Here is a 9001-nt window from a genome sequence, read left to right on the forward strand (position 1 = left end):
TAAACATATAGTAAGAGTGTGTAATGATCTCTCTCTATAAATGCTGATAAAGCCTTTAAGGATGTCACATGGGCTAGCTATGCGTATCACTTGAGTTAGTGCAAGTATTATGAGTTTATACCACGTGCAATGTTTATGCTTTGCTTTGGCCTACAGTATGAAGCTAGGCAGTAACACCCATGCTGTGCATGAAAGGACGCATGTCCTACAGGTCCTACAGCATCACAAGCCATGAGGCCAGCTCAAGTGCTTTTAGGATCTAGAATATGGTTGGTAGATCATGGGGTTTTCAGCCCAAAACAATGTCTGTTCTTGATTCTTTATTGCTTATATGTACAACTGTTTCAGTAAGGCCAGAACATATTGTTAAAGGAGAGGTTTCATCACTTGCAAGCTGTAAAAATGCAGGTGCTCAGGTTCCAGTTTCAGCCTTTAGGATTATTTTCATAATTTTCTTTTGATAATTTTCTAATACCCCATTAGGCTCACATATTCTGTCTGATTTCAGTGGCTTGTCTTGGACAGAAAAAAAAATAACCCCTGCAGCTTTGCTTTCCCCATAGATTTGAATGAGATCTGAAAACAAATGCAAAACAGTTTTATTTTCAGGGGCACCGTCCATATTTTTATTATAAATGAAATTAAACAAAAATGCCTTGTTTCATTTTGGATTACCCATTCGTTTCAAACAAATCACAACCTTATCTGAATGTTCGGCACAGGGAAAGAGAGAAAGAACATGGGTGATGCTAATTGCTTTGATGTGGTAAGCTTAGAAACAGATGACAATAGGGGCCTGCTGAAGAAGGAAATAGCCTGCAAAGCTGAGAAGTATCGTGATATTGTAGAAGAATCCTCTGTGCTTCCTGTGGCAGGTATAAACGATTTTGCTGTACCCTGAATCAATATCATTTTTCTGTTTTGCTTGTGAAGAATAACATCAACAAACTGCCATCAAAGCCTTGGGGGATAAAAGAAACTCCACCTGTAATGTAAGCAAGCAAGATTCATAAAATGATCAAAACAGATCTTAACAGCACAGTATCAGATTCTGAATGTAATCTCACACTCGGGTACATAGAATAATGAGAGGCTCTGACTCTGATTTATTTAGTGGGCTTGGCAATTGGGTCATGCAGATGTTGACGTGAACCCCAGTAAAGGCAGTGGTGTGAGTTACTTCTTTTCTCCATCATGGACTGGTCAGGGAGGGCTATGTCACCCGGGTCCCTCTAGACCAGTGGTTCTCAACCTTTCTAATGCCGTGACCCCGAAATACAGTTCCTCATGTTGCGGTGACCCCTCGCCCCGCAAGGGCGGGGCGAGGGCGGGGCGAGGGTGGGGCTTTGGTCATATGGGGGCGGGGTTATGGATGGGGTTGGATTTTAGTGCATACTTATTTATTATGACATTTATAAACAGAACCACCATTCCTCATAAAACAATAAAATTAAGAAACATAAAGCATCAGTTATAATAGTAAAACCATACTAATAAAAGAATATTTTAAAATTACTGATAAATAGAATTTCTATTAATTAAAATCATATACATTTTTATAATTTCCCAAACACCAATAATATTTCAAAACAGCACATATATCAAATAACACACAATAATTAAAACTAATAAGGGAGCTCTTGATTTCTAATAAGGGAGCTCTTGATTTCTAATAAGGGAGCTCTTGATTTCTAGTCACCCTGATATTGTCGAGGATTAGGAGGTTATCCTCTCTCTCTCACACATACTCACATGTCCATTCTCTCTCACACATACACTGTCACATACTTACACATTCATGCTCTTATACCCACCATAACCTCTCACTCTCACAGACACTGATACACTCTCAGGGTGTAAGACACTCTCTCCGCCCCCCCCCCCCCCCCACTCACACACACTCTTACTCCCCTGGATTTTCTCATACACACTCATGCTCTCACTCTTACTGGCTCCCTCACAACCTCAGAGCCTCTCAGATAAAACTCTATGCAGCAGAAATAATGCTGAATGTTGAGAATTGTGTTATGCAGACTAATCTGGAAAATGCACTAATTTCTACATGAGTCATAATGAATCAGTCCTCAGCTGCAGGCTTCAATTGATTATCCTGGCTCCCTTTATGTTTGCCAAATACAGTTCATGTGTAACAGCAATCCTAATTCTCCACCAGATCAAGCTGATTTCACATCCCACTTCATACTTTGTCACCTCCAGCTGAGTCAAACAATTAATCTAATTACTGCCACGTGGCTATTGGGGAGACACTGATTGCTGCTATTGGCACTGAAGCCCATTCTGCTGCCTCCTCTGTGCAGGCCCCGTGGGTTTCCACTTCCTCCATGTTGATCTCGTACATTGTGAGATCCGCCATAGAGAAAGTGCTACTCTTGCACATTCCCAAAGATTACATGTTCCAATCAGTAAAAAGTAATTTATTTGTTTTTACATCTGCTTCCCTTTATTTTTTTGCCATTTCCTTTTATATTGCCTTTTTTTGTTTCTTTGCTCTCCACCTGTCGTCTTCCCTCAAACACACAGTCAGGTTCTCATTCTCACATGCATTTCTCTCACACACACTCTCACTGTCACATGCTCTTTCTGTCATGCAATCATTCATACACACAGTCTCTCACTGGCACAGGCTGTCTGAGTCTCACACACAGGCTCTCTCACACCCCCACATGCTGCCTTGCTCAAGCACAGGCTCTCACTGTCACATGCTGTCTCTTTCACACACACAGAGGCTCTCACATGCTGTCTCTGCAAACACACACAGTCTCTCAATTCACTCTCACACACAATCTCTCAACTCATCTCATACTCGCACACACCTCTCTCTCACCTCTGGGCCTCTTCTTTACGGGTTGCCACAGGATGGGCTCTGCAGCGGCCCTAGTCTTCCCGCCCCGCTGCTCCTCTTTTGCACGTGGCTGACGCGCCTCCTCCTTCCTGCCCGTGCGGCTCCGGCAACATTTGTCTTCCGGGGCAGGGCGGGCAGGAAGTACCGTATTTTTCGCTCCATAAGACGCACCTGACCATAAGACGCACCTAGGATTCAGAGGGGGAAAATTTAAAAAAAAAAAAATTGTGCTAAACTGGCTCTGCGTCTGGGCGTCTTATGGAGCAAATTAGGGGAGTGCATAGCTTTTTTTTTTCTCCCCATTTTGTTTTCGGGTCTGGGGAGGGCCATTTCGGTCCACTCCCCAGATCAGAAAACTTTGGGAACCCCTCCCCCCCCAAAAAAAAAACCCCATCCCACACTTTAAATTAACAACCCCCACCCTCCTGACTCCCCCAAGACCTGCCGACTTAATTTACCACAACCCCCCACCCTCCTGACCCCCCCCAAGACCTGCCGACTTAATTTACCGTAACCTCCCACCCTCCTGACCCCCCCCAAGACCTGCCGACTTAATTTACCGCAACCCCCCACCCTCCCGACCCCCCAAGACCTGCCAAACGTCCCTGGTGGTCCAGCGGGGGTCCAGGAGCGGTCCGGGAACGATCTCCTGGGCGTGGGCCGTCGGCTGCCAGTAATCAAAATGGCGCCGACGGCCCTTTGCCCTCACTATGTCACTGAGACCGACCAATAGCAGCGGTCGGTCCCAGTGACATAGTGAGGGCAAAGGGCCGTCGGCGCCATTTTGATTACTGGCAGCCGACGGCTCACGCCCAGGAGATCGTTCCCGGACCGCTCCTGGACCCCCAGTAGGAGGAGCACCGAGACGCGCTCCCTTTTGGGGTTGGAGGAGGCAGGTCTCCAGCTTCGCCCTGCCTCCCCGCAGCAGCCGCGGCGCCGCAGACCGGCAAAAAACCCCAACGGCCCGGTACTGGTCTGCGGACCGGGCTGTTGGGGTCGGTCTGCAGACCTGTTTTGGTCGAACGACCAAAACACAGGCGACCCCTGTGTTTTGGTCGTTCGACCCCCGCCGGGGTCGCGACCCACAGGTTGAGAACCGCTGCTCTAGACTCTCTCAGTGGCCGGCCAGAATGAGATCTCGATAAAAGCCACACCACTCAGAAATATAACCAAACACTTAACTTGATTTTTCTGGAAATTCCAGCCAGTCAAAATGCACCACAGGCTTAGAGGGACTATACCATTCTGCAAAGTCAGAGTTCATGGGATACACATTCATGACAACACATTTATCATTATAATTTCTACTTTATTCCCCGGGGCTTGGGATATAATTTTGCACATTCCTTCCTTAAACTGGATGTATGGACCACACCAGATCCTTGTTATTTTCAGGGTTCACAAAACCATACCCGCAGACATTATTTAAAACCACTCTCTCAATCTCCCCTCTCTCTCCCACTTGTATGCACATAGAACCGGAAGTTCACATCCCTTATTACTCCATAGGATCATTCATATCCCACCCCATAAGCAGGGGTGGCTCAAGACAAACTACTGCCTCAGGCGAAGGATGCGATGGTGCTCCCCCCCCCCCCCCCCCCCAGACAAGGCACAGCTCAGCTCAAATCATCAAGAGGACCGAGGGTGAGGGTGAGGGGGTGGGTGTCTCATTGTAGTTTTGGTCCTTTTGATGATTTGAAATACTGCAGAAGGCGGAAAGCAGGGTTCCAGAGGAGTTCCCAGAGGGGTAGCAGACAGACTGTCAGTGATAATATGTCTAGGAAGCTGGCAACCCTGCCACACACCCAGGAACCCTAACAACTGCCTCCCACCTTTTCCCCAGAATTTGCCCCCTGAAGGAGATGGGTGAATGGTGAGGGACTGTGTATGGTGCACTTTCTGGGCAGTCCAAGGGTATTAAGTGCCCTGGGTGACCTTTCCAGTCTTTCAACTCCCCTCCTCCTGCATTTATAACAGATTTTACATGAAAAAGGACCTTCAAAGCATAGTTTTCTGAAGTAAAATGATCACAATAGGTATATTATATTTTACATGCACTGCTATGGTGCCAACTACAGTAGCGCATGCAGAAAAGACACTTGGAACCCATATGGTATTTGTTATATTGTAAAGCACGTTGGGTGTGGGCTTGGCCTTCGGAAAGCCATAAACTCAATGATAATATAGTAAAGCTTTCATACCAAAACAGAATTAACTGCCAGCATGCACACAGGCAATACTGCAAATATTACACCAGGCCCTAAAACTCCAATATACATCCCATTAGGAAAACAGAACAAGCTAAACTACTATAGACCCTTACAAAGAAACTACACACATCTAAAGAAACTGTGCAGAAACCTCACCATGGTCACACATGCAGAATATAGACATTCACCAAAAATACAATAAAGTGATCATAAAGTATAGACAGACACATGCAGACAAAAACTGAACTGGAAACCATAAAAAGCCAGATTCTATGCAGTGCAACAATGGAAAAACAGAAACATTACCCTTCCTTATAAAACATAATAAAATCAAGAAATATAACGCCAATCATAATGGTAAAAACATGCTACTAAAAAAGAATACATATTTCAAAACAGCTGACAAATAGATAATCATTCAATAACCCCCCTCCCAAAAATGTTGTATAAGTTCTGAAAAACAATAAAATATTTCAAAACATCAGACACTTCAAACACCACCCAACAATTAAAAGCAATAAGAATAAAACATTGCATGCTTTCCATATCTGAGAACTTTGATTTCCAGTTATCCCAAGATTGTTGTGGATTAGTGGGGGAAGGGGGCTGCACCAGCAATAAGTTCAGCCACTCTTTTTACATCCACCTGGTAACCGCCAAACTCTACATAGGCTATTGCTGGGGAATGTCCTCATAACTGCCCTCCCAATTAATATCCCATCAAACTGGCAAAAGACAAGGACGAAAAAGCCTCCAGATCCCATGAATCTGGATAAATCTGAGGAACTCGCTCAGTCTTAACCAATCATGGAGATCTTCAATGAGCTGGTTCCACCACAGGCTACCTCCAGGCACCCCTCCCAATAGAAGACCTCATCCCCCTGGAATCCTCTGAGAGATATTCATTCACCATCACCAACACCCTCTCTTGTCTCCCTTGTATCGCTTGCCTCTCTTTTTCTTGTACATCTTACCAACACCCTCTCTTGTCTCCCTTGTATCGCTTGCCTCTCTTTTTCTTGTACATCTTACCAACACCCTCTCTTGTCTCCCTTGTATCGCTTGCCTCTCTTTTTCTTGTACATCTTACCAACACCCTCTCTTGTCTCCCTTGTATCGCTTGCCTCTCTTTTTCTTGTACATCTTACCAACACCCTCTCTTGTCTCCCTTGTATCGCTTGCCTCTCTTTTCTTGTACATCTTACCAACACCCTCTTTTGTCTCCCTTGTATCGCTTGCCTCTCTTTTTCTTGTACATCTTACCAACACCCTCTCTTGTCTCCCTTGTATCGCTTGCCTCTCTTTTTCTTGTACATCTTACCAACACCCTCTCTTGTCTCCCTTGTATCGCTTGCCTCTCTTTTTCTTGTACATCTTACCAACACCCTCTCTTGTCTCCCTTGTATCGCTTGCCTCTCTTTTTCTTGTACATCTTACCAACACCCTCTCTTGTCTCCCTTGTATCGCTTGCCTCTCTTTTTCTTGTACATCTTACCCACACCCTCTCTTGTCTCCCTTGTATCGCTTGCCTCTCTTTTTCTTGTACATCTTACCAACACCCTCTCTTGTCTCCCTTGTATCGCTTGCCTCTCTTTTTCTTGTACATCTTACCCACACCCTCTCTTGTCTCCCTTGTATCGCTTGCCTCTCTTTTTCTTGTACATCTTACCAACACCCTTTCTTGTCTCCCTTGTATCGCTTGCCTCTCTTTTTCTTGTACATCTTACCAACACCCTCTCTTGTCTCCCTTGTATCGCTTGCCTCTCTTTTTCTTGTACATCTTACCAACACCCTCTCTTGTCTCTCTTTTTCTCGTACATCTCAGAGGGAGAGTGTTTCTGGCATCCACGCTTCTGTTACTTTTGCTCAGCTCAATCCAGGTAGTTAGCACCACAAATCCTCCAAAGCTACCTCATGTATCTTCAGTTCATCCATTTGGACTCCCTCCTTTCCACATAAAAAGATACTCTGATGGTCTAGTGGACCCTGACCCCACGCCCTGGACTATCCCCTTACTTGAAATGTAGTCATTGGTGATCCATTGTGTGCCTGGCATGCCCCTTAGGCTTCAGGCCTGGGTGGTGGCCATTTTCCAAAATGGCGCCGCCTGGCTTTTTGCCCTTATTATGTGATAAATCCTAATGTGGCTTAGTGAATGAGGCTCTTAGTCTCCTAAATCTAGGAAAATAAATAATAGGCTTAAATTTATGCTCCTAGGAGCCTAAATTTATGTGAATATTCAGCTGAAAGTAGACACCAAAGTTACAAGAAGAAACATCCTTCAGAGTCTACTTGAGCCTACTCCTCCATATCTTTCTCTAGCACTTGTTTCTTGCCCAAGTATTGGTTAGGGTCATTTTCAAACATCCCCCATAACTTATGCCACAAATACACAAATTTTCAAAGTAAACTTTTGTGCATGAGTCTGCTTTGAAAATTATCCCACCAAACTTACCCCACACAAATCTTACCTGCTATTTCTTTCACACAAAATATTCTTGAATTTACGTGTAACAGTCAAATTTTATAAAAGATGCGCACAAGTCTAAACCCCAACCCAACTTTGTCCCCAGAAATGCCTCTGCTCTGTCCAGGTGAATTTACACACAAACATGACATGCGCAGATAAGTTTACCCACATTGTGGGTGGGCAAAAAGACCACTTCTGAACATAAACCACTGCTTTAAATGCAGAAGTTCCTTTGAAAATTACAATGCTTTAACAATTAGAGGTAAAGAAGCTTCAGGATTTCAAGCTTCAAAAAAGTTCCCTTAGGCCAATTGTAGCCTGGAGCTCCGAGGCCGCAGTGTTCTCTTGATGGAAGACTTCTACATCCGACCACAACTCAGCTGTATGGACACCGGGACCTCCAACAGACAGCTGCTCCAAAGCCATCTGCAATGTGCGGCCACCAAGATCAACCAAAGGAATTCCTGCTGCTGTGGCTAATGATGTGTGCTGGGGGTTGTTCATTCTTTCCGTGTCCTGATCTGGCTTGGACGCTACCTCTCCAATTGCTGCCATCATCATAGCAGAGTCTCCTGTTTGATCAAATCTACAGACCTTCACCAGGAAGCAGGAGCTCTGAACTCAAGGTTGACTCAATGTTTGACACAGCAACAGGTGTGGAGGCAGCCAACAGATCCATAGTACCTCCACCTCAGCAAACAAAGCTGTCCATCAAGCCTGAGAGGGGAGAAGCTGCAAAATAGGATGACTTCTTTCCCTTATGTTTACCCATCAGGCAGAAGAAGACTACATGAAGAAACAGACAAATGGAACAGAACAGCTTAGGAGATCCGGCTGATGTTTAAGTTACAGCAGCTCTCAAGTCTTCTAACACTGTGGGATATTGCTGATAGGGCCAGAGCCCTTCCCAAGTGGATTGTTCTTTTATTATAAATTTTGGCAACCTAAATAAACACCTTAAACCTCAGTCAGGGTCTGAAACTAAAAACCATGCATCAATTACATTGATTTACATAAGCAGGGTTTATCATTAGAGACTGAGTTTGGTGTTCTTTAACTTGTGCTGAATTTAATCATATCCCTAGTGGTATCACTTAGAAATGCAGTACTCCTGAAAATAACACCACAAAGTTGGAAACACTGTTTGGAAGGCAGAAATACCATTTTCCATCTGCCATTTAAAGTTTATAAGCTGACAGGCTGTGTGTATATATAGATATGCATATCTCTCTATGTATTTATCTATAAGAGGGAGAGAGAGACCAGCATCTAATAATCCTAAGACACAGCCTTCTGCTGCCTTAGCAGCAGATGTACCACTTTGCTTCCAAAAGGCACAGTGCCTTCTGGAACAGCTCTTAAGCTTCAAATGAGCATTGGAGGCAGAGGCACAGCTTGCAACAAAGGTGAGCACTGGTAACATACGTCACATGAATGTCTCATTTCCATATTTCA

The 9001-nt window shown here is 44.6% G+C and overlaps 1 long non-coding RNA gene across 1 annotated transcript; it reads right to left on the minus strand.

Moving 5' to 3' along the window:
* Nucleotides 1-582: 582 nt before the first annotated feature.
* LOC115100280 lies at nucleotides 583-7062 on the minus strand. Its single transcript, XR_003859015.1, has 2 exons — nucleotides 6988-7062; nucleotides 583-985 (listed from the first exon to the last, which is right to left on the minus strand). It is a non-coding gene; the product is annotated as an uncharacterized LOC115100280 (long non-coding RNA).
* Nucleotides 7063-9001: the final 1939 nt, after the last annotated feature.

This window comes from Rhinatrema bivittatum, chromosome 10 (genome assembly GCF_901001135.1).
Source record: "Rhinatrema bivittatum chromosome 10, aRhiBiv1.1, whole genome shotgun sequence".
NCBI lineage: Eukaryota > Metazoa > Chordata > Amphibia > Gymnophiona > Rhinatrematidae > Rhinatrema > Rhinatrema bivittatum.